The sequence below is a fragment of the Oreochromis niloticus genome, linkage group LG17 (genome assembly GCF_001858045.2).
Source record: "Oreochromis niloticus isolate F11D_XX linkage group LG17, O_niloticus_UMD_NMBU, whole genome shotgun sequence".
NCBI classification, from domain to species: Eukaryota; Metazoa; Chordata; class Actinopteri; order Cichliformes; family Cichlidae; genus Oreochromis; species Oreochromis niloticus.
Genome location: NC_031981.2, coordinates 7,834,235 through 7,861,447, shown reverse-complemented (window position 1 = coordinate 7,861,447; position 27,213 = coordinate 7,834,235). Strand labels below are relative to the sequence as shown.

At 42.1% G+C, this 27,213-nt stretch overlaps 1 long non-coding RNA gene across 1 annotated transcript; it reads right to left on the bottom strand.

Annotated features, from left to right (window-relative positions):
* Positions 1 to 8,304: 8,304 nt before the first annotated feature.
* Positions 8,305 to 26,828, bottom strand: LOC109195008 (uncharacterized). Its single transcript, XR_002056693.2, has 3 exons — positions 26,598 to 26,828; positions 26,060 to 26,477; positions 8,305 to 8,759 (listed from the first exon to the last, which is right to left on the bottom strand). It is a non-coding gene; the product is annotated as an uncharacterized LOC109195008 (long non-coding RNA).
* Positions 26,829 to 27,213: the final 385 nt, after the last annotated feature.

Below are 27,213 nucleotides of genomic sequence, written 5' to 3'. Positions count from 1 at the left end.
GATGAGGCTTCAGGTAAGCAGGAAGAGGATCAGATTTTATCAGGATGTTGGTTGCACTGTCTCTTTTCTTCATGTTGTCGCTTCTTTAGTGACATAAAACATGATCTTTCATCTTTTTAGTCTGAATGTGCAAACACGATTTAAAATTTGCCTCCCCAGCAATTTTGGAAAACACCAAATGCACTAAATACCTGAATGTGACCATTGTACATTAGTCTGTGTTATGACTAAACTTTGACTAAAACATATCTGACAATCTATTATTTCTTAGATACTTTGTCTTTTTAACCACATTTCATCAGCTTCTCCACTTTCCTTTCTCCTATACAGGCTTATTTAATCCTGGTCCTTGTTTTTCCATCAGCCACACTGAAGCACTACCTTCCCTTATCCCTCAAAACTAAACAGTAACCTGAAAGCCCTGTCATACCTCTGTGACTCCTGTGTGAACCTACAGAATCGCTCGAGGCCAGCATGGCAGACAGAAGGCCAAGCGGAGGCTGTGTCCTCCACTCAGGTGCCTTGGATACAAACAGAGACACACAGCCAGCGAGACAGGGAGGGGAGTAGGGAAACCGTCAGCTGAACATTCCCAATCGTTTTAGAGGGTATTAGACATGATTAGAAGATTTGCTGTGCCATCTGATTACCAAATGGCAACAGGCTTTATTGACCCCAGGTGGGCAGAGGGTAAATGTTTATAGTATATCACTGGGGTGAAAGTCACGGGAAAAGCGATTCAAGCAGTCAAGCAGTTAAGCTCAGGCCAGGGACAAAGTAAGATTAGAGCTGAAATTTAAGTCAATGTGGCAGTGACAACAACTTGGCAGACAAGTGGGAATGATGTAATCGGATAAACAAAAAGGTAATGGAGTGCTGGTAGTCATTGCAAGGCTCCACCACAACATTATATCCTTCTAGAGCATGTGGCTCAAAGATATTTCAGAGTTTAGGTGCCATGCAAGAGCTATCCTATTCAAATGCCCCTCAAAAAAAGGGTTAAGTTAGCCTTAGAAAGAGAGTAATGAGGTATGCTCATTGAGTACAAAATTACTCAGAAAGTTATTAGTCACACCGATTGCAGGACAAAATATCTCTGTAATGCTCTGTTGTCATCAGGCAAATGCAAGACAGCAGTGAAAAATGAATTCCCTTAAATCATCTCTGGTTAAGGGACACTCTGCGGCTGGAGCATTACTCAAAAGTGTCGTGAGGGCAGGAAACTGGAAATCATTGCACCCTTTCCCCTCCACTCCTCTTCATCGTTTTTTTTTTTTTTTTGTAAAAAAAGTACGAAGCGAGATGGCAGACAACAACAGGCTCCAGTGTTTTGCTTGCTCATTAAGTCTGCCTGGAGGTAAGCCAATTGATCTGCAATTCATTCTCACAAACGCTAAATCGATGCAGAGAGACATGAAAAGCCCCAGGTTTTTACGACTTCACTCAAAGATTCCTGAAACGCTTTGTAACAGCAGATAATGGTAATCTGCCTTGTTTGTGGCTCTGTACTGAGCAATCAATATGGTAAAAAGGGGAGGGGAAAAAAAAGTCACGCAGCTTAAGAGAAAGTTGATTTGAATGAAAACAATAGAGTGATTTTTTTTTAAAGTCTGTTTTGTCTATACTTCCAGATAGATCGGCGCTCATTATAAATGCATGCACGGTGCTCTCTGTCTTTCTCAGTGCCTTTATGGGCACAGTGGAGCCACTCTAAAATTTAAATCAACCCACTTCAAGATAAATGATAGTGCTCGCAAACCTTATCCACTTAAATGCACCACACTAAACTAACACACTAATTAGAGAAATTTCTTCGGAGACCTATATCACAAAGGCAAAACACACAAACAACAGTGCGTCATTGCTCTAAGTACAGTGTGTGACACCTGAGCGATCCATTACAGCTCGTTTCATATTGATTGACAAAGTAGCAACATAAAGTAATTATAATTGATTCTAGATGAGGCTCAGCCTGCCATACACAGATCCTCCTCCTCCTCCTTTCTCTCTCTCCATCTCACTTACTGCTTGGAATCTGAATAGGGAGCTCGGGTAATTAGGTCACGCTGTTAAATTTTTAATGATCTCTGAAATCATATTCATGCTCACAGTGTGTCAGGTACACGTACAGCCAGCCTGGAGTGATACATCACCATTCTATGACATGAACAGAAGGCCTTAGCCATTTAATTGTGTGACCTTTTCGACCGAGCACCAAGTGAAGCCATCGGGAGAGCGAGGTATTTAGTGGGAAAATGAGTGATTGGGTATTGGTGAGATGAACAATGCACAAGCTCGTCATAATAAAACAGATTCGCACATTTTGTGTGGCTCGGTGTACGCATGCAAAGGAGGGGGGGTCTGTGTTGGGGTAGTTTGATCATGGTTTTTATGCCGCATTTATATGAAGGTGGTGGTCAAGGTTGAGGCTAAAGGGCATAGGGGTCAGACATAGAGACAAAGGCTGGGAACACAGCTTGCAGCTATCCCATAATTTGTAATGACAGATGATCATGTAGTAGGAAAGACATAGGGGGGAAAAATTCACTGAATGTCTTCTGAATATGCAAATATGTACATATAAAGACAATATTTCTGTCTCTTTCGACCTTATGAACCCAAGTTTCTAGTAAATAGTAAAATACCATATGTGTGTGTCTGTGTATATACTGGTTATCTAGTGCAGTATTCTATACTGCACTAGGCTTTTCTGTTGGGCTTTTCTCTGTATTTATTATTGTGCTATCTACTGTACAATATAAAGCGCCTTGAGGCGACTTTTGTTGTGATTTGGCGCTATATAAATAAAATTGAATTGAATTGAATTGAATTGAATAAAAACTAAATACTTGTTATAGCTGTAATAGTTTACTTCACTTTTTCGTCAAGTTAGCAGCATATACATTCCTTTTATGTTAGCAGAAAGTTAAAGCTGAAGTTTTGTGGTGTACTTTAGTTTCAAAGGGCCTAATAAACACTGATGTGAATGTAAACTCCAATAATAATGTGAAAAAAGTATTATATGAAGGGATTTGGAGGAACAAAATTCAGACTTCACCAAAATAATACAACATTTAAATGCACGGACTTTTATATATTATTTGAGAATAATTTTTACTGATGGTCATGATAATGTTTTTTTTTTTAAAGACAAAATAAGGCATAAAAACAACTGTCTAATCGCCCACTTCATCCTTTGGGCACAGTGCTTCTTCCTGGTGGTATTTATTTTATAAGTATCAGTATTTTCTTTTGAAGGGTCAGACTGTTTGGGAGATCTGCTCTGATCTGCTAAATGATACTGGGGACTCTGCAACAGTAACTTATAGCACTAACACACAAGTAGGGAATGAACTTTCAAAATAAAACATTTACAATTATAGCATAGGATACTGAGCTTGTCAAAGGAGTAATTAAGCATAAACTGACTTTTCAACTGTTGACAAAAATGCACATTTAAAATTAAAATTGAATTAAGCATCTTTTTGTTTTCTTGTGCTACTTGAATCGAAGCATTAAATGGTTGGGGGTATCTGGTTTTATATATACAAACTTTTGTTGCACTTCCAACAACTGCTTCCTTTGCCAGTTAGTCGCATGGTCACGTGACACTGTAAAAGGCAGATGGCATTTGACCTGGTGCTTGATCTTTTAAGAGTGAGTTTCTTCTTCTTTAATAAAGAAATTTAAATTTGGAAAATTAGCAGTCCAGCAGTGGATGCTCTTTTGACCTCTTAGCTTAGTGTTAATAGGAAGTAAAAGCATAGCATCCATACATTACTGGCTTAAAGAGATGCACAAACGACATTAAGACTACAACAGAAGACAGTTTTAATGAGAACTAGAAAGAAAGCATTCTGGAGTTGAGAGGGAGAACCTTTGTTCACCTCACACATGTAAAATCCTTCATTAGTGAGTGATTGTCTCATCCGGTGCCAGCATCTGACAGTAAGGTTGGCTTGATCCCCTATAATTACCCTTCCCATGGAAATGATTGCATCTTGAGTTTCCAAACTGACAACTCTATTTGGACACAAGTAATCCGCTTTCTTGGCTGCAGCTGATACCTGAGCATAATCTGCCCAGTCAAGCAGCAAAGGAATGGCTGCACGCTCTCTTGCTGCTGTGGCATGAAACCCAAACGATGAAGCTTCTCCCTTGTTGCACTCTAGTAATTTAGCCCATCCTGGGTTTGTGGGTTTTGAAGCATGTATTTTTTTTTCCCTTCTCCCTCTCTCTTTTTTTTTTAACTTCATCATTGTAGGGGCTTGCATGGCTGAAAGGAAATGGAGATGTAAATGGGGATAGGTTTGCCAGCCTATGTAGTGCGATGTCAGCCACAATCCAGAGATCAGATTAAGCCATACAGTATCCGTCCACTTAAAAGTAGTGGGTATTGGCAAGATGGAGGGGATAAAACTGCCCCACAGAACACCATTAAATGCTGTCTTTCATTATAGTAAACCCTCCTGCAATAAAATCCTGCATATTTTTCCCCCCATAAGCAAACAGGCAAAGCTCTTGTTTCTCAGTTGTGACTTGTGTCACCTTTAATTTAAAACTCTTCTGAAAACAAACACCGGATCTTCACAGCCGGCTATATCAAGGAGCGCATCAAACAGCTAGGAGTGAGATTTTTGTTGACAAAGCTATCCTCTGGGACTTGCGTATGCACTGCATAGTCTATTCATAGCAGTAATTTGACACAAATCAGAACAAACTCTCACACATGCATAGGTGTTAGCACTAAACTAGACTGTGAAACTAGAACTGTGGATGTGACGGTTGTATGTGAAAAAAAAGAAAGAAAGACAAATACAACAATCTAAAGAAAGTAAATGAATAGAAATGACACCTTAAAAACGTGGAGTCTTCCACTCATTAGTGGCCCCTGTTGTTAATAAGTAAACGTGCGAGAAGCATGAAGGACAGGCCTTGAAGAAATGACAACCCCTTATAATGGCACGTTGCTGAAATTAAAATTCACAGGGAGATGATGCATCGGGAGAAAATGAACTGAAAGCACTGCGCGAGTTAAGGAAAAAAAATAAGAGAGGAGGATGTTGTGGTGGAGGGGTGGTGGGTGGGGATAAATAACAGAGGATGAAATGACTCCCATAAATAGAGCCGCAGTCTGGAAGGCCATTAGGCACGAAGCAGCCAACATGACAAGGCAATGATGCTGGGTAAATACTTAGTGTTTATTCATTTAAATATCCTTCAGCTGGCTGAAATAATCATGATGAACAACTGCTGCCGTAGCAGAAGATTAAGGGCCCAAATAACACGCAGTGATATAAAAACAATTTTGTGTAGCTCATTTACAGTAGGGCAAAAATATCATTTGACACGTTGTAGCTGCGCTTGGCAGAACGGGCATAACTGATTTCATTTCCAGCTGCGGATTTCTCTGAATCAGGAGGGACTAATGCAATCAGCTTTTCACAGCTTGTTTATGTATTTATCTATTGGCGAGTGTACGGTTGTCATGTTTGCAGAATCCCTGTTTGCTAATAAGGCTAAGCCTCTTCTCATGAGCCTGGAGCCGCACGGCTAAGCTTTCTCGCTCTCTGGCTGAAAATAAGTCAAAAAGGAAATCAATTGGCCAATAAGTGAATGTATCACAGTCCTAATGGATGAAGACATTATGCAGTCTCATGATCGCAGATGCAAGTCTGCAGAAAGTTTTTACACTTAATAAATGAAATGTAATGCGATGTTACGGGTGAGAGAAAATTTGAGATCAGATTCTGCAGGTAGGCTAAAGAGTCTCCCGCCTTCAATCGGGTCTTTAAGGGACGAATCCCCTAAACTTCTGCTGCCAATGAGGCCAAGACTGAAAACAGAATTTTTTCCATACGCAGCAGCGAATCTGTGCATGTGTCTCTATGTGTGTATAACCTGGTGTGCTGAGGAGAGTAAGAGAAGCTGTTCAAGAAAGAGTTGTGCTATGTAACTTTATGATTTGACGTCTCAGGGCATGCAAGGTCACCAATAAGAATGTGTTTATGCACAGAGTGTGGGTATCTGTGGCTTTTTCCCTCTCTTTCCTCTCCTCTTTCTCCCTCGTTTCTCGCTGTTTTTAATTATTTACAGTTTTTTGAGGGGGTGAAAAAAAAGAAGAAATAAGTAGTCAAGCTTTTGGACATTCCTGATGCTGTGCTGCACTTTCCCTCTGAAATATCATGCATATTTAAAGTTAATAAAGCATATTCCTTACCTTTTATCCAGGGCCTTTTTAATGCGGGGCGTAAAGCGAATGAAAAGTATACGTGTGTGCGTGCGTGTGCATATTTGTGTGTGCCAAATCAGTTATTGACCCTCACCGATAAGAAAACTTGAACATCCACGATCTGAACGGCCACAAGTTACAGCCGATTCCTCAGCATCCTTCATGACCTCGGACTCTTAAGTTTTATCACGTAATCCCGCAAATACAGACAAACCATTCTGAATGTGGCATCATTTACCTGTCACACACAGCCAGTCAAAGTGTCACGAGTTCAGACAAAAAAAGTGAGAATAATGTTCAGAGTCCAGTGAAAAATCATGAATAAATAAAGCAGTGGGGCGGCTGCTGCACGGGGCCGGCATTTATTAACATGTGAGCCGCGTAAGAAACGATAACTATTATGAAAAGGTGCAGGAGCGAAACGTTTAACTCTGTTTCTGATGATACTCTTTTGAAGATGTAGCAGTGATTAGTCCTAAATTCAAAGTGGGAGTGGACAAATATGAAGCTGAAACAATGGACTGATTAATGAGTTGACAGAAACCATTTTGACTTACTAATTAGTGAATAACTGTTCAGCCATTTACCAAGCACATGACATGACAAGGCTACAGTGAATAATTTGAAAGGAAGTTCAGTCAGAGTCACTATTATCAAAAGATTGGAGCCATTTATTTCTAAAAACATGACTCTGTTTCTGTTCCTGCAGCTCCTTGTTCATAGGAGGAAAGCTAGAGAAGAAGAGAAGGAACCCTAAAAAAAGGCACTAGGACTGTGGCTGACTTTGACATTGTTGTCTGCTTGAACTAATGCAATGACTCTTCCCTCATCACAGGAGTGAGTACCATTATGTCAGATGCCACTGCAAACTCAGAGATACTTCTATGCCTCAACACAGTATACTTGATGTGACGCACAGGGCTCCTTCACAAGCTTCTGTATATATGTACAGAGTTAGGCCTCAGTCCAAACATGCTTAAAGACCAGTTGGCAATTCCCTGAAAAAACCTTGGATTGCTGGGTAAAAAGTGTATTCCCTGACTGGTTGGCAAGTGGTTGCTGAAGGTTACTGGCTGGCACTGAGTGAAATCAGATTTACTTTGAAGGTAAATGGTCTGTTCAGTTTATGTCCACTGGTTTCTCCATTACATGAAGATTAATTGGCAACCCTTTGCAGATAAGTCGCTGTTTTCCATGCAAACTACCGAGACTGGCAGTGCGGCAGCAGCACGCAGCAGCCACTCCAGACCAAATGGTGTTGCACTGTCTTGTCTTGTTTATTTTTGCAATTTTTTTGCACATTGCACTTTATGTAGGCCTGTGTTTGTCCGTTATATGTCATATGTAGCACCAGGGTCTCGGAGGAACGCTCTGTCATTTCACTCTGTACTGTACCACTGTACACGGTTGAGATGACAATGAAGCCACTTGACTTGACTTGAAACTAGTGGCAACCACAGCAATCTAGCTAGTGACTGAATCATCCCAAATAGGCTTTTGGTGCAGGACCTTTTTTCGCATTTGATTTCACCTATTTACAACCAGCAACCTCCAGCAACTGCTCACCAGCCAGTTTGACCAACGGTTGCCAGATGGTTACCAACCGATCTCTAGGCCGGTGAGACTGGGGCTTGGAATAGAAATACTCAACTCACTCTTGCCTACACCCAGTTTATAATGGCAAAAACAAAGAACAAACCAGTATTTGAAGAAGATAACAGAGAGAAGGTTGTAAGAAATATGTCATTATTTTCCTTATATTTTATAAACAACTACTTAAATAAAGGCTGTAAAAATTATTATAAATAGACACCGATCTCATGATGCACTCCTTTCTGTATAACAGTATCGCAGTAATATTTTTCTTGACAGTTGATTTCACTGTTCTGTCATAAATTGCATTGGTAGGTACATTTCTCAATTGTGAAATGGCCTACTTATTTGGCTCACATACATCCACATTTAATCAAAAAAGAAGAATCAGCATATAGTAATTAAATTGATGTTGACTGTTTGTAGTGGTCCTCCCGTTCTATGTGCAAATGCAGGTACTTGTGCATGCCTAAGTGGTTTGACCAAACCAAGATGTGTGCCAACCAGGAGGGGGTGTTCTGCTGTGAACAAAAGGCAGCTGGATGGAGGATTTGGAGGGAAATCTTGACTGGAGATCCTCATAAATCACTGGCCTAGCTGCTGGATTCTGACAAGCCTGTATAGCTTTACCTGCTGCTGCTGTTCGCTCTCGTGCCCGCCTGCCTGTTCATCTCCTGTTTATGCATATCCAGTGAATATCCCACCTCTCCTCTCCCCTCTTTGAATAGCCCTCCCTCTTCTTCTCTCTCTTTCCTCCCCTCCCTCATCTCTTCTGTTGTCCACCTTCCATATTTGTGTAGCCACCTCTTTCTTCTCCTCCCATCTTTCTCACTCCCTCCGACTGCCCTCCTGTAGGCCTGGTTTTCTCAAGGCCTGGCCAAGCCCGGAGCCTCCCAAAGACCCCTCTTTTCCTTGCTTGGCTGCTTAATTGATTCTGCTGGGGCAAAAAAAAAAGAAGCGATATATACCTCATCACTTATTTATGCTGCCCTTTGATATGTGTGATATTTAGGAAGGGTTAATATGTATAGGGTTAATCCTTGTGGGGTGAGATTTTTGAAATTTTCATGAAGGACTGACCAATGAGATGAAATAAAATGAAAGAAAATGAAAGTTGGAAGTTGCGGCGCAGGCATCTCTCTGTGAGATGTTGTTACATCCGCATACTGAAAACCAAATTGGGGAGTGAAACCAACTTTTGAGGAATTTATTTTTGCAATAAAATCTTAAATCCAACTTTTCACATATCGCCTGGGAGCACTTGCATCTCTTATTTTATTTTCTGATGTTTTTTTTTATGAAGGGCCACTGAAAGTTTAGGTGAGGGGGAAGAGTGACGGTTAGGTCTCTTGTTCTGGCAATTTTTTCGCCATATATTTTCATCTACATATGCCGTTTTCTTTCGGGCAGATGTGTAGGCACAATATGCGAGTAAGCGCCCACGCACATGCATGTACAGTCTGTGGGTGCTGACAGAGGTATGAGAGACCATGCTCAGAGGCTGGTGCGTGGAGGCTTGTGGGGCTGCGGTCCCAGCATATTCATAAATCAGGCCTTTCAGGGAGCTGTCAGAGGCTCCATAATGAGGGTCATTACTCAGGCAGGGTGTCAAAGCTACTATCACAGGGACCCGTCCCTGGAAATCACACTCACTCTGCTCCTTGTTAAATAAACAGTGCAGTATACAAAATGGCAAACAAGCTGAGGGTCAATCTGATGCAGTGCGAGGCCAGGCAGGCCTCCAGAGTAATTTATCCTCGGGGAATACCTCTCGGCTGGGGAGATGGATTACAGCAGGCCCTCAGAAAAGATTAATGGAAATAAAATCACAAAAAAAAGGAAAAGAGAGAAAGAAATGTGAAAGATTGAAATAGAGAACAGAGGAAGATGGACAGACAGGGGGTTAAAAGTGTATTTTAGTGTAGGAATCTAAATATTTTCACGACCTAATCCTACTGTGTGTGAAACTTCATTTCTACAAAGCAGAATTCTGAGTTCAAGACAAAATCCAATATTGTCAGAGCCTGGTTTTTTTTGCTGACATGAGGAAGTGGCACCTATCCTCAGTCTGAGCTCACAGTGCTGATGTAATGGCCTAGTAATAACAGTGTCTGAATCTCTGTTATCAAATATTCATCCTTATATTGCCTTGCTAATATCGAACACACAGCTTTATTAATTTGGGGTGCTGGAGGTGGTGCGGCTTGGCGGCTAATGGCAGATCAGAGAGTTAAGATAAAGGAGATAGACATCTGAATTGTCTCTTCAGTGTGGAAGCGCTATCACGTGGAACACAACTACTTGGGCGCCTCCTACAAAACCTGCTCTTTATTTTCAGTTAATTACTGTTAATTATTCACTTTTTTATTGCAGATGTCAACTTGGGCATATCTTTTTTTTTTTCTTTTTCACTCTGGGTAACCATTATGCAGTAATTTTACTCATGTCAAAACACACTCATCTAAATACACCAGTAAAAGAGCAATGAGCAGTTGTTAATATTTATACCTTTAATCTTCGTTTTTAATATATTACATCATATCTCTGCGTGAGAGGGCATGGCCTTCACACACAGACGCACACTCACAGACTCGCACGCGCCAGTGTGCTGTGCGAAAAATTGAACGTAAGCGGTAGCTGAACATTTTCCTTTAAAATAACCATTTACAGACTTGAAAAAAATCGGTGAAGAAAATGTAAATTATCAATAACGTTTCATATTCAAGTCATTCCCTTGTTCCTTGTTCTGTTGCAAGGACAGTGCAATTGTCATGTAGGGTCTGTTCAAGGACAAAATACTGAAGACTTCCTTCATAGTGAGGATGTACCCTCTTCTCTGTTCTCCCCGCTAACCAAACAGCTAGAAGTGCTGCTTTTTTTTTTCTCCCTCTTTCACCCACTGATTTTCAGCTCACCTACCTGAAGGCAAAAAGATTAATCTTTTACATCTGTGAGTTTTAGACAGGCACTCATGCTGTGCGAGACACTGCTAAAGCAGCCAGCCCTTACGCAATGCCAATTAATGATTTTGTCATTTTAGTGACAAAGGGGGTGGGGTGGGGGCGCTGCCGTGAGTTTGTCATAGTACTTTTAAGGCACAACTGCCGTTGTAATTTGGGGCCATCTGTTTCAGCGGCGGGGATGAGAGGGGGGTAGAGACAAGAAGAAGAGGAGGAGAAGGGAGCAAAGCTGTGAGGAAGACAGTAGGAGTGTGATGATGCGTCTGTGCAGCTAGCTACCGTAGAGTGCACGCCGGCTGCCATGTCTTGGGGACATGCGGGGAACATATGTTGTCTTGGAGCCCCAGGGCTGACATTGAAGATGAGGAAAGACGGTACTTCAAGGCAAATGTTTTCCCTGAAGTGAGGCTGCCACCGCCTATACCTCTCAGAGTGTTGACAAGTCTCCCGTGGACTACCAAACATTAAGATTTACACACAAAATGTAAAGGGCGGCTAAGAAAAAAAAGGAAAAGAAAAAAGTGCTCGCCGGCAACGGAGATTCCCCGGACTGTGAACAGAGAGGGACGTGTGGCTTCCCAAAACTGGAGCATTTCATCAGATTAGCCTGGAGGAGATGCATAATCACACATGTACTCTACATGCACCTGCGGCTTTGCTTGTAGCTGTAACTGTACTCCATGGTAGCTTAGCTGAGCTGAGCTTGTGAGGCCAAGGAAACGCTAAAGTAAGGGGATGCACCGAATGTGAAACTCTACGGTCATAAGCGGTGTTTAAATATAGAATTTGGCTGACAGCTGTGCTGATACTAATCTGTCTTTTGTTTTTGTTTTTTCTTATTTAAAAAAAAACCAGTTTGAAGCCTTTGAGCTTTCTATCAGACGACCTTTAAACACTTAGCTAGAACAGAGTTTGATGCGACCAAGCAGATAAACATCAGCCACCGCTATCAACGAAAGTTATCTTATTAGCTGAAACACTGAAGCCAGTCAGTAGAGTCAATATCAGCTGATATATTCTTGTGTTTCTACTGAAAAATATACATTTTATTGCATTGTAATGCAGATGTTTCCGATTTAATAACATGCACATCTGTCATTCAAAAGACTTCATTCTTTTCACTGTCTCTCACTCTTTAAAGCTGCAAGTGTGCTTTATAATGACCTTCCCTTAGAAAAGGTACGTAGATTCTTATGTTTAATAAAATTGTCCATGTTTCATACACAAGTTCTTAGCGAAGACGCTGATGTTAGCTTAAAAAAAAGTCACTACACTGCATTGTAAGTGTAGTAAAAAGTGCTCAGCTTCTTTTCCTTGCTCTTTAATGTCCTTCACCAGAGGGCTCCAGTCTGCTCTGATTGGTCAGATGGCTGTGCAAAGTTGGAGCAATTGTTACCTAACAAAACCAAAGAGCCAAAATATTGGTGGTAGCCCTGCAGCCACTTTGGACAGAACAGCCAACGGTCATAATACAGAAGCAGCTGGATGAGAACCAAAATTCGAAGTGCCTCCCTACTGGAAACGTTAACCTCATTTAGCCATGCTATATGCTACGACAAAGGGATTTGTCTTCTGTTGCAGGGACATTCCTATCAAAAATAAATGAAATCCAATGGGTCTTTAGTTAGAGGCGCCCCAAAATAGCTGCTAGGTGGACATTATGCAAATGTGTTACAGAGTGACAAAGATAAACCTAAGGAAAAAAAGCCCGACCTCCAAAACCAGGCAGTTTATCAGCCTGCTCGAAATGCATCTTTAGGAGATAATAACTCACTTTTGTGTGGACATTAAGCGTTTGCAGATCTTTAACACCTTTAAAAAGGGACGGGAAGCAGGAAAACACTAAAGGGAAGAATAATTTGGGCCCTTTATGGGTCAGGAAACACGGCACACTCTGACGTCACACTTCTTAAACCTTAACCAGACGTAAAAGAAAGACAACATAAGACAACAAAGTTCAGCGCTGCCTTTTAAAAGTACTGGAGGAATATGTTTAAAGCAGTGGTGTTTGAGTTCAGTTTAATGCATGTACTATTGCTCAGTGAGTTTGACTTAAAACACTTTATACTCAAATGCAGCGCTGCACCCTGATGGCTGGCTGAGAGCGACACAATAATTGACCCAGCTTAATATCGCTGAGGTGTTTGCACGAGAGGAGAGCGAGGGCCTTCATTAGGGCCTCGCTAGCAGAGACCCTAAGTGTCTCGCTCTTCTCTCCCTCTCAGCTACATTCAGACCTATGATGAATGGCTGTAGAGATGGACTGCTGCCGAGGGAGAGTGCCTGACGGGCCCAAGCAAAGCCTTGGATGATGAATAATGACTCTGTAGCCATTTCCCCACAGGAAGTGCTCAGACTCCGGTCGGCTCTTCTACAAAGGAAATCTGGTTGACAAGCTCTCCTTAACCAGGGACCGAACCGTATCACGGATAGGTGTAGCTGGGGGGATTGCTCTGAGAAAGTGCGAGACATCACCTCCTCGAGACAGGATTCATCATCTCATCAAAGCTCGCGCAGCATGTGAACCTTTGGCTTTGCCAGTTAAAGAAGGTGCAAGTGTAAGAAAGTCCTTTCTTTCTCGAATGAGAAAGAAGAACTTGCAGCAGAAGAGTCAAACTGTCGATGAGAATTTCTAAAAAAGGCAGTGGGCAAAAGAAAAACAAGCAAAAAAGAAAAAAAAAACGGAAGAGGCAGCGGAAGGAACTGCCGAAGAGCGCGCCTGCAAATTAACTCTGACTGCTCAACAAGGAGCGTGTGTTGACAGGGGAGAGAGATGATCTGATTTACTGACACAGGCAAAGGATAGAAAGAGAGCAAGCGGAGAGGCACGCGAGACAAAACAAATTCAATCATCTTTTCCATCAAGAGGAAAACCTTAGCCTTTCCTCCACAAAAAGACCCCCCTGGCTTAAATCAATTGCAAACAAACCTGATTCTGCGACGAGACACGGGGGGAATAAACAGTAGCTTTCAATTTAATTCAGCCGCGCGCCCTGGGAGACGAAAACTTTCATCCATCACTTTCATGTGCCTCGCAAGGCAGTTGTAACTCCGAGTGCATGGTGGAACTGGTGACAGCGAGGAACGGTAAATATGTCTCAACAAGCAGCTCCGCTGACAGACTCAACGTGTTTACAGCAGTATACACTTGACAGAGGCAGCGAGAGGCAATACATGCGAGCGACGATCAAGCCTCTCTCAGCTTCCTTTGTAAAGTGCAGTCGGGAGGCGCAGGCTAGGAGGTTAAGTATTTACATGGTGCATCTTTAAAGTGTTTAGTACAGCTTATATGCACTTTTTTCAGAGTAAGAAGAGGTAACTGCTGATATTATCAGCTGCTTAAAGGAATAACTTAATATAGTAATTGATTAATGGCATCAAGCAATGCTCTCTTGTTCCTTTTTCTTTGTTAAATATGCTCATATATACAGTTATTTTGAATTGAGTTGTTCCACCTAACAGACCCTCACAAAATATTTCTTTAGGGCTCCTGAGCTGAGGAGGTATCTCCTGCAGAGGCTTATTCAGAATCGCGTCTCTGTGCATTTTGTCTGTAGGTGGTCTGTGCAGCACCTGGATCTGCCTAGCCCTGCATAGCTGAAAGCTGGAGCATTAATCTGTCCTGACTGATGATGAACATTAGCATACAGCACGTAGCTGGAGGAATGCGTGCGGAAGTGGTGTGCGCGCGTTGGAGAGTGAGGGAAAGGTGAACTTAAGTGTGTTTAAATGGGCTACCCGTTGCTAAAGCGCACGCGGTTGTGAATATTTGCACAACCAAGTTGTGTCTGTATGTGCATGAAATGTGCGTGGGGGACAACCTAACCCCCCACCCCCACTTTTTTTTTTTTGTATCACTTCCCTATCTACTTCCTGTCATTAAGGCACACTCATCCCTTCCTTCCTTCCTTCCTTCAAAAATATTCTCAGCAGTTTTTTGTCAATCTAGTAATAATTCAATTTAGCAGGACCGGCCGGGTTGGGACTGCCATTAGTTTGGAGGAGGTGATTTAAGATTGATGACTTGTGTCTCCTGGGAGTCTATTCCTCATCTTTTGGGAGGGTGGGAGGCCCACCGGTGGCCGGGGCTCTTCGGCTGCACCGGGCGTGGGAGTCGTTGAGCGAATTAAGGTTCAGAATTGATTTCCTCCAAATTTAAGCTGACTAATGTGACAAGTGGCAGCTGTGAGCGCCTCACCGCCGCGGCCTCGAATGTCTCCTCCGGGCTCCTCACTGTGACACTGTGCCAGTGCAGGCAATGGAAGGAAATAGCTGCACCGTTGTTCATCCTTGCAGGTGCACACACATGCAGTGACACACACACACACACACACAGACGCCGGCACACACTTTAGCAGGTTCACATGGCCACATCTCAAGATGGAGACAGACAAAGTCATGCAGACACAGCACGAAAATATGCACACATACACACACACACACGCCGCCACTCCACCCTTGTGACACAGTGTTGTGCGAAGCTGCTCACCCATCAAACTCAAGTCAGTGACACAAATTACAGCCGAGGACTGGATGAGGAGAGCGTTGCTTGGCCCTGACACAGGCACACACAGAGATGCACCCACACAGCTGCAGCGCTGTCTTACACACACACACACACACGCACGCACACACACACGCTTTGCTACAGCAGTGACAAGGAACAGGTCAACATGATGACACTAGTGAATAATTCAAGAGAAAGCTGAGAGTGAAAGAGAGAGCGCTGTGAACAGAAAGAATTGAGAGAAATAGTTTACATATATATATATATATATATATATATACCGTAAATAAATAGTGGAGACAACGTATACCCAGACGTAGTGTGTTCCTTTGTAAATCATACGTACTGTCACAGATCTGTACACCATCACGTCAATGTTTTTTTCAGTGGTTTAACAGAGGATAAAGACACATTAATCCCCAACTCTATTTTTTCCGCCAAAATTGGGACAACTTTTACGTTACAAATGTGTTTCACCCAGAAAAGCATGAACATAGTTACCAAAGGCAATTTGTTCACCTACAACAAAGTAATGTGCTGCTGCTGTCAACACCTTCTTGTCTCACTGCATTGAAAGCCCCCCCCCCATGACAGCCTGTGTGTGGCAGGTTATAGGCGGCTTACAGGTACGGTAAGCAAACAGTGTCTTTTTTCTTTTCTTTTTTTTTAGGAAACAAAAAAAAGGGGGGGGAGCCTTTGACGAGTCAACGTTGGAATTGGTTTCACGCATGAATGCAGCCTTTAAGACAAAAGCACCTCAGGAGATAATTACAGTGTCAAGCATACCCTGCCAAGTGCCTGACGATTGCCCAATATTTAGCTTTAATTAAATCAAAGCAGAAATGTAATTTCTCTGGAGTGAACTCTACACAAAGTGGATTGCCAGAAACACACAACATGGCTGACGAATGCGTTTGCTTTTGTCCCCCGTCGCATTGCCTATTGCTTGTTGTGACCCCGAAGCCTCCTTGTCCTGGAGGTAAACCAACTTGCTGCTTCCTCTCGGGTGGCGAGGGAAAAAAAAGAAAAAGAAGAAAATTGCAAAAAAGTCGGCTCATGTGTTTAAATGTGTAGGAAAACAGTCGCAAATTAGCCGTAAACAATTGGAAATTGAGTCCGGGAGCGTTTCAGTGTGTTTCTGTGAGAAACAGTGTGAAGGTGGGCCGCTCACTGCGATGTGCACCCCCCTTTTTTTCAAATCAGATTGCTTTGTTCTACGTCTTAAATCTCTGAACATCTGCTTTGTAAAATTTACTTCAACATATCTGAATAATTTGCTCTATAACCGTTGGCTTGCTATTTGTGAAGTAGGTATATTGTGATTTCATGCTGAGGTGAGAACAATTTTTTTTATAGCTATAAAAATCTATTTTTTCCCATTAATGAATGGATGCAAGTGTATGTGATCTCTTCTCAAAACCAGGGAATTAAAAAAAAACCCAGCCTATTTCTGTTTGGACTGCAGTGCAGAGCTGCACGGATGGCAAAAGGTCAACATGAAATTAATATGGGCGTTAATATTCCTAATGCAAACTCACAGTGTTCTGTGTGTCAAAGTTTTGACTGAGCTCTGCACAAAGTTTAATAAGACATCTTTGTGAGTGTGATCTGCGCTCGGCAAAGTTCAACACATGAGTGCAAGCGAGCGCGCGCACAGGCGCGAGCTGAGCGCGCAAACAGCAACGTGTGCACACACGCACACATTGTGAAATTTAAAATGTGCAGTATACGTAAGTATTATGAACATTTTCGAAGCTACCGATCAGCAGAGGATGTGCTGAAGGGGGGGGGGGTTGCTGTGGGGTCTAATTGATTGTAAAACAGTTTAAAAAGTGCCTGAAGTGCAAAAAAAAGAGAGAGAGAGACTGAAAGGTTGTGCCGAGTGCTAAGGGATGTAATTACAGTTATGATGTGAGGAAGGATTTGACTACAAATTCCTTTAAACTGTCGAATAGTGTATGTAAACACAGCGGCACCGATGCTGAAAATATCAAAAGCAAAGAGAATCACGCTGTGCAAAAAGTGTTACTCCATAAGGCACTAAATTTGGGGCTCGCTTGTACGGTATATAACAAGTTGTGCTAGAGTACTAGAGAAGCATTTCATTGACTACCATATGAAAAACACTTAAAAAATTAAAAAGTGAGCATATAAATATATTTCTTTGGCAGAAGAAGCACTTTTAATTAATTTTTTCCCCCGTTAATTCGTGCTGAACTGACACAGATGCCCCGAGTATTCCCATCTGCTGAGCTCTACCTGGAGTTTATTTATGTGGGCCCTTATTTAGGAATGCACAATTGCACATGTGCCTAATTAATCTAGCCGACAATTAGACATTGTTTCAATTTGCAGCTGGGCGCAATTAGCACGTGGCGGTCTGCATATGCTGGCGACGAGTGCAGATTAGGCAGAGACGCGAGCGCTTATTAAAATCTCTTACCTAAGGCCACTTGTGCAGAACTATTCCTAATGATCGCTTAAATGTTGATGGAGGAATCATTTCCTTTTTTTGTGCTAGGGAGTGACATCGGAGTTTGTAAACCTGGTTAAATCAATAATAAACACTTCATTAGCATGTCCTGATGGCGCCGTACCTGCCACAGTTTTTAATGGCATCAAAAAGAAAAAGAGGCCATGTGTTAAGAACAGACACCTTCCAATCCGAATATCATTAATGTCAGCAAAAGCTGAATTGACTTTCTTGCCGTCGCCACGGTCTGACGCGGTCACCTCAAAGTTGAATGCAGTAATTTTGTTCTGAGTGTGATCTGAAACTTTTTATGGTGAAACAGTCGTATCCAGTATGATGGTTACAGACTCTAATAACATTCAGTGAGCAAAAAAAAAGAAAAAGAAAACGCATCCTATTATTTTATCCTCACCAAGAGGATTCTTCCATCGACCTGTGACACATGTTGGAGGCCCCATTTGTGAGGCCTCAATAAGAGAGAGAAAAAGTAAAGCAGAAGAAGACAGAAAATGGAGCTAAGCAGCGAAGCCTCACACCCACTGATCAGGCTTGGCTGGACTGTGTTTCTTTTTTTTCCTCTTTTTTTTTTTACCACAGCAGTTGCCCGGGTGACGCTTCACAGACCGCGTTGACCTTCCACAATTTCCAACCGTCAATCTAAATGGAAGCCCCTTATCTCATCTTCTCCCCCACTCACACCCCTTCCTTTGTAGATGTGCACATCTTTTTATTCTAAATCCAGTCATTATTGTTCCTCTCCACTGGCCAGCAGGAAAAGCCCTGCTGAAGTTGGAGAGTTAATTGAGCATGTCTCTCTCTCACTGCTGGCTCTGAGGGCTGTAGCGACTGGCTCCACTGTCTGGCTGCTTGGCTTGCCGGCTAGCCTCTTTCTGCTCGACGTATTTGCCTAGATTGCCAATGCAGGGCCTGGCTGAGGATGTCTTGTCTACCGGACTTCACTTGAGCATTCATGTCTCGGCTGCGGCAGCATCCGCTCATTACGGAGAGAGAAGTGTCAGAACCGGAGAGACCAGACGGCTAAGACTCCTCTAATGTAATCTGGACATAGAACTTTTTCCTCCTTAATGATATGATAGCCTGACTTTATTTGAACTAGTGCCTTGTCAGGCCTAACAGCTTGAAGTCAGAGAAGACCACAGAGCTCCCTGCATTGCAGGCTGGAAGACAGAACTTATCCTAAACTGCTTTCCTATGCAAGTCTTTTGTGCTTTCATGATGTAAAATTCACATCACCTAAGCACAGAATATCTTAGATCTGTTACATTGTTACCAAGGCAACAATTAAACACACACACTGAATGGACTGATATATCTCAGAAAGATTTAAAGCGTAATCTGAAATGTTTCTCGCTCCTTGGGGGAACTAAAGGTGAAGTCAGTTATCTGCCATTATTTGGTTTAAAACATTCCCAGCAGTATCCAACATCTCTGCCTATTTGATTCACTTTGAGCATGTCTCTCTCCTGGATGCATTCATCCTCCCTAAACTCCTGAGTTGGAGTGGTTCGCCTCAGGCAGAGGAAGCAATAATGTGAACCCTGGAGAGCTATTCAGAGTGAAGAGGAGAGTGGAGAGGAGCCTCCTCCACTGTTCTCCTCCAGCGGGCCGTTTGGGAGGCTAAACGGCGCCGATATCCCTTATTAAACCATCTGGCTGATGCTAATTAGATTATCAGAGATAAAGAGAAGGAGTTTTCTTTGTACATTTTAATGAGATAATGTGTCAGGCAATTGCGAGGAGAAGCGTTATTTTCCGAGTGCAAAGACTTCTCAGGTGAAAGTGTCCGAGAATGAGCAGATGCAGGTGAATGATTAATCATGCTTATCTGGAAACATCTTGCCTACATAAGGGGAAATAAAGATTGGGAGAGTAAAAGTATACCTTCCTTTTTGTCTCCCTTATTATATAAACATTAAAAAGTGCCTCCCTCGACTTCAAAGGGCCCGTTTGAAGAATACCTTCCTCGTGGTTCTTTCTGTGGCATCTGGTCCTAGGGCATGTAAGCAGATAGATTTCCAGGCTAAAGATAGTCTTGGAAGCTCTTGCTTCTAATGAGAGGGAGGAGGGAGGAGACTATTGATTAGGCGTGTCACCAGAGAAGAACATAAAAGTACACATTCAATAAGGGACTTCATACCCCGTTTGGCTAGTGTAAAGGTTAAGTGCTGAAGAATATCGCAAAGATCAATAATTGTCTGCAACTTCACGTATGGTCCACCATCGGCCTACTCCTGCTGCCGCGGCTCAGCCTTCATGACAGGAAGTCATATAAGAAATGCCACAGGAGGCTTCTGGGAGTTTTTAGCATCTATTTGAAGGACATGTTTAAAATAAACAGACATTTTGCGTGCTGTAGCCCCTCCATTCCCACTCAGAGGAACTGTAATGGAGATAATATGGTTGAAAGCCATCAACACATTGTAACAGAAGAAGAAATCGGAGCTTATTAAGATTTAATAGGCTAAGTGTAACTGCTGCATATTCTCCTCTTACAATAAATAACAAACTCAATTTCCCCACGGTAATGGAAAGAGAGAGGCTCCTTAAGCAAGACAAATGAAGGGTTTGCGGTACACAGTAACAACATTAGCTGGCTAATTAAACAACAATGGAGGATGCCACTGACTCCTGCTATAATTATGCAATGCGGTTTAATGAAAAAGGGTAACTGCGCAGAAGAAATATCACCTTAAGAGCGCTGCCTTGCCAGCCAGGGACAGCTCCCAACAAACAATTTCCACCCATTTGTCTGCCTCTTATCAAGGCCAAGTGATGTGTATTTCTGCAACTGCATTGTCTCTTCCTAATGGTGACTCTATCCAAGTCACAGATGAATGCACAATGAAATGGGGAGAACAGCAGCATTATGTGGCCCACAGTACTGCTGAGAGGACTGCAGTGTTCACAGCAAACTGTCAGTCGGAAAGAGGGGAGAAAGGCACGTCTGCAAGTTCTTGAAAGTACCGTTCAGTGATCAAGGGCAGTGTTCAGAGAGTATTGTATATGGTTGCCTTGGTTCTTCCAGTCGATTGTGTTCTTTCTTTTTGTGTTTTTCTACGTATCTGAAAGGCTATATATATGGGAAAATTAAATGATAACCAAAAGAAAAGCCAAGCTACTGAACCTCTTTTTCTTAAATAGCTGAAGAGATAAGAAATAAGGGGTATTTGGTATGGATTTGCATGCTGATCGAGCATGCAGGACTTCAACTACATTGAAATCTGGCACACAGAGAAGAAAACAGGCTGTTTGTGGATTTCAGTTCAACTTTTAACACCATTATTCCACAGCACTTGGAATAAACAAACTGGTTGTCCTGGGCCTTAGCACAGTTACCGATAGACCCCAGTTTGTTCGGGTGGGGAACAGTGTCTTGAGCATCATCTCCCTGAGCACCAGCTCTCCTCAGACCTGCGTCCCCAGTCCATTCACTCTGATGACTCCTGTGCCAGGGCCACTACTGCTCACATTGTGAAGTATGCTGACAACAGAACAGTAGCGAGCCTCATTCGAGAAGACGATGAATGGGCCTACAGACAAGAGGTGAACCAACTGGTGCATAGATAACAGCTTAACACTGAATATTGAAAAAAACTCCAGAGATCATCAACATCAGGAGGATCCAGCACAGTCACACACAAGTCCTTATTAATAACACAGCTATTAGGTGGCCAGCACCAAGTTCCTGTGGGTACAGATAATGTAGTTAACAGACACTCTGTCCTGGTCAAGGCACACCGGAGCTCTTGTTAATACACATCAGCAGCATCTGCACTACTTGCACTGGTTGAGGAGAGCTCAACTATCTCTTCCCATCCTCACCACTTTCCCACTTTTAAAGCATTATAGAGAGCTTACTGACCACATGACTGGACGTCCCTGCAGAGGGTGGTGAGGATAGCTGAGAAGCTCGCTCGGACTCAACTTCTCCGCATCCAGGACACTGCACAAAAACCCTGTCTGACCAGAGCTCCCCTATCTATCCCATCCCCAGGTCAGGCTGTTGAACTCTCAAACCTGGACTATTCTATATGGTCAACAATAAACTTTAAAATATAGAAATCGAATCTCCAATATGTAATTATATTTATAAGCAAATACTAGCTATATATTTATTTTTACAGTGAATTTTTATGTATATATCATTTAGACTTCTTTATATGCAGCATCAACCAATTTGACAGTTTTAACAGTGTTGGGATGAAGAACGGCAGGGTTTCCTCTAAGCAGTGTCCTTTCCTGCTTCCTCTCAAATTATAATTAATTGTGGTTCCCTGCTGTGAGGTTTGCATGTCTATTCCATGTGGGCCAATATTCTTACAGACACTTGAATATTCAATTAATTGATAATGTTTAGGTTTAGTGTTTCTCAGACAGAGATTCCAGTTGAAGATTCCTGCAACTGGTGACTTAAAAGTTTGAATATAAAAACAGTTACACAGCTCCAAAAGCCACGCCAACTTTGCTGACTTATTCTGGATGGCATGAAAATCATTTTCTGCACTGTGGGCTTTGTGTCCATTAGACATGTGAATCTATTTTTAATGGGATGGCAGCTATACTTCCGCTAAATTAATGTGCTCGTGAACTCCTAACAGAAAGTTAGACATGCTGAAAAAGAGGTGAGGTGTGAACAGAGCCCCCTCTGAAGAAGTCAGTTCATTGGGCAGATATTATGTCAAAACCAGTACTGTCTGGCCTCAGACACACCAACCTCCCGGTAACCACTGGTCACGAGGGACTAGCTGGTGACCATCGCTGCAAACACTTGCTAGAGAGACTTGAAACATCTTCCAAAAGGTGCAAGCTTCGCCTTGAAGGAGAAAAGTCTTTGTTTCTTACTTTTTTGCAGTTTCACTACCATTCCGCAAGTAGTTGGCAAGTGTTTGCAAACAAGTTTCCGTCTTCCATGCAAACTATGACCACAAGGAGCCTTTTGGTACAGAAGTTTGACTAGTGACAGGCAGCAAACTCCAGCAAAAAGGCACCAGCCGCGGAACGTTTTTTTCCCCTAATGACCACTGGTTGCCAAAGGTTTAATTACCAGTGTTTAGGCTTGTATGACTTGGGCTTTTAATAGGAAGGAAACTTTGATAATGTGGTTTTTATTCATAACAATCCTAGGACTGATGACAATGTGTCAACTAAAAGCTGAGGAAATCATGTTTTGATTTACTGTGTTTATCACTGCTCTCATATCATCGCTTAGGGACGGTACTGATGAGCAATGGCTACCACTGTCTTCACTCTATTAAAATATAATCAGTTTGCAGAGGGACACAGGAAAGATTGAAATCACTCTATGAGAGTAATTAGATAACGAGAGAAAAACTAAATCACAGAGTGGAGACATTTAAATACGAGGTGTCTGAGAAAGTGTTGCCTCCTCAGTTGGAAATTTGATTTTCTGAGAAATTCCCACAAAGGCTGAGGACACAGTGTCGGGGAAGTTACACATTTAGGACTTTAGACATCTAAGACATTCTGTGAATATTTAGGATGCTTGCTCCAGGTCTCTACACTACATACTCATAAAGTTTGCAGATCCTTGTAAGCCATGTAAGTTGTACAGTCCCGGCTCCTGGACATGAGTTGCTCAAAGACAATCTGAGTATTTATTATAAAACATTTTCTGAGCAGCATCTGATAATTTGAATGCTTATCATGTTAAATTTCATAAATGTAAACTCTTTTTGGGTGTTCCTCAGACTTCAATTTGCTTTATTTGTTGTAGTGTTAATGCCCAACTTTTTGATTCTATGTCAAAACTAACCACATCGCAAAGAAAAAAAATAACTTTATCAAGTTATTTGGTCCATCAAGGGTATAATACAGCAGGTATTTATGTAGGTAAATCACGTGCTTAAAAAGCCAAATGAAAAGCAAATATTCAGCTCATGTCTTAAATAAGTACATCGAGTTGCATCCTGTGCATATTGACAGCTCTAAAAGCGCTTGCTAAATGGAGCTACTGCACCGCACGGCGTGCATGCTGAGGCAGCCTGTTATTTATTCACAACAAGCTGATGCCAAGGAAGATTTGAAAAACAACTATAATGATCAATAATAGATTTTTTCCCCACTGTACATATTGTATAAGTCTTAATTATTCACTCAACAAAGTGACATAAAAGTCTATTAGTGATGCTCTGCCACTAAACAAGTAATTACTCCAAGCATAAGTCTGATCTTAGGAATGATGTTTTATTGGTGTGGCATTTAAAAAATGCATGATACAAAATATTTATCTTGATTTTTTTTTTTCAAAGGCTTGGGATGCAAATCTCTGATGGTGAGCTCTAAATGGATGTGTCTTTTTAAAAAATGTATGCGGCACACAAAGCCTTCTCCCAGCATGCAATTTGAGAGGCTTTTTTCATGAATTTGTTATGAAATGTTGGTTGACAAATACGCAAACATGAATATTGAAAACATTTGCAGCATTTTACTTTATGAGTTGACACATTTAATATGCTGACTAAAAGCCTACAGTTCTAAATTACGTGCATGCCAGTGAACGCGTGTCTGCGTTAGCGTGCGTGTGCTGTACGTGTCAGGCACTTAGGATGCGCTCTGTGGAGAAGGGTTGGTTAGAAAACATTCTTGCACCTCAAGGCTTCATAAACACACTTGCATTTCAAAGATAAGATGCCGCCGTGCGTATTGTACAATTTCAAAACATGCACTGATTGCATTCATCAAAATCCCCATGTCTTATTAGAATGGAAGTGCATTAAGCTTTAATGCAGACGCCTGAGCCGCCTAAACACAAGTGAACAGCTGAGTCTACCGCACAGAGATGCGGCGTGGACACAAAAGGCAGTCGAAGATTACCATTTAAATCATTTAATAAAACCGCGCTCGTCTGATTCTCGAAAATTACAACAAAGCAACGAAACAGATGTTGAAAGAACGTACTGATAAGCAAATTTGCAGTGATCTTTTGTATTTGTGATAGAAATGAAACGCACACAGTGCAAGCTGCAGTTTGACTATTTGACAGAGAAATCCAGAACAAAAGATGCTAACGGATACGGCGAGCTGCAGATGACATTTCATGGGGGAAAAAAAATATATGAAAGAACTTTTTTCTTTTTCTTTCTTTTTTTAATAGAGCACATCTACAGTAATTTAGAATTCTCACTCCCCCTCATTCTTTTGCGGGTAACACACCTCACTGCAGGGAATTCCACTTTCTTACTTTTGACTCTTTTAATATTCAGTGTTTGAAAAAAAAAGACCTCCACTTTGCTCTGACAATCTACCAGTTTTCTGGTAGATTGTCAGAGCAGAAAACGATAAATAGCACTACAACTAGTGTGACTGAACCTTGCTGTGCGAAGATCAGAGTCCCAAAATCGCACCTGACAATTCAAACACCTAAAGTTTAGACGCACACACACATTGAACGCACTCTCCCATACACGCATACTTTACGACTCCCCTGTCTCACTCTCTGGGGTGCTGCTTTATTAATGAGTTGGAAACATAAAAAGTATCCGGAGGACGGGAAGTGTCACTCATCAGAAAAGGCTGTTTTTGAACAGTCTTGGATCCTTGTTAAAGAATTATTCTCTTTCATAAGGACAAGAGACAATCAGTGATTGCCAGGTTTTTTACAGATGACCAGACCATGAATCCTCTTTCTCAGACACAGCATGAATATTGTATGTAAAGTGTGCAAAGTTGGCTTGCCTGGTGGGAGAGTGGGAGGACTGAAGGCTGTAGACATTTGGTGGTATTCATTATGACTGTTTGCAATGGGAAAGAGTGTGTGATTTATCTGTGTGCGTGTGCCTGGTTGGGTGAGGCAGAGACAACACAAGACTGTGATTAATTTCATTGATTAAATGCAATGTTTTGGGTAAATACAGATAGTAACCCACATCTGAATTGAATGGATCAATGAAATTGACTTTTTTTCCCCCCTCTACCTTTTGAATAAACTTTCAGCAAAGCTCAATAAAAACAGCTTTCTCAAAAATAAGCTGCCAAGGCCGGTAAAAACAAACCAAGACATGACAGGGAGGAGTGAAGGCCTTACCGCACACAATCTACATCATAAAGTCAACTCCTCACCTACCAAGGATGTGCACAAAAATACGCATGCTATGCCTTAACTTGGAAAATAAACGAATGCCAGCTTATGCAAAGTTCCCACATATATACACAAGCTCTATGTATATCCCAAACCCACACACAGACACTACAGTACAAATCCCATGACAGACACACACACACAGACACACACTTCTACTCCTGTGTGATCTTACCTATGCCTTCCTGGACTGGAACAAATAATAGGGGGGGAGTCAACTGTGGGATTTTGAAGCTCACCCTGTCAGTGACACTGTGTCAGCTCTGCATCTCCCTGTACCAAACACACACCTTTGCTCCCTCCTTACTAAAACAGCATAGGGAACAAGGCCTTTGAATAATAAATACTCGAAAGGTTCCACACAACTCCGTCCACAGATGCCCATCCGGCAAACAATGTTGATGTGTAGAGCAGGAGAGCCATGGAAGGAGTCCGGGTGAATACAAGATACATGTTCAGACACAAACCAGGTCTGAACTGGCTGACTTCTAGGAGGCAAGATGGGCCTGCAGAGCAGGAGAGCTAGTGGCCTGAAAACTTCAAAATCCCTGTGTACACACTGACAACTCGCACTCCTCCTGAAGGTGGTACAACTGCAACATAAGCAAAAAAAAAAAAGTTAGGAATACTCTTCTTGTGAAATTCGATGGGAAATTGTAAGAAGGGAATATTTTTTACAAACGAATGAATGCAGAAAGAGTAACCAAACCTACAAATTATTAAGGTGGTGTATATAGAGTAAGCTTAGAGCAGGGCTTTTTCTGATTTAGCCAGCTGGTACATGATGACTTTCAACATTTTCTCCAAATAAGACAAATATCTTTCCCCCAATCAAGATTAAGATCTTAGAGAGACTGACAAAATGTCCCAAAGGCTATGAACCATACAGTATTAACTTGACAGCAGGCAGAAGGAGGATAACAAAGTGGCTCCCATGAACAGCACAAGGTGGCCCCATACTTCACTTTCCTTCAGAGTTATAACAGGGGAGCGTGAGGTTTGGCTGATGAACAGGGCCCATTGTAGAAGCTGATGTGTCCATCGTCAGCCGATATTTAATCCTCCAGTTCCGCAGCGTGGCCGGAACATGACAGAAAATCATTAGCCACTGTGGGCCGTTAACTGTCACATGAGTGATTGAATAGGCAGTGAGCCATGGAGTTTTGTATGGCAGTTAAACGTCTGTCCTGAAGACTCGTGGTGACGAACCATTGAGGTCAATGATGAGGCAGACAGCCACTCCCACTATCTGAGAGATGGGGTTCCTTGATGTGTCATAACTGGGAGGAGGAGGGGGGGCAACTACAGGTCAGGCCAGCATAGTGTACA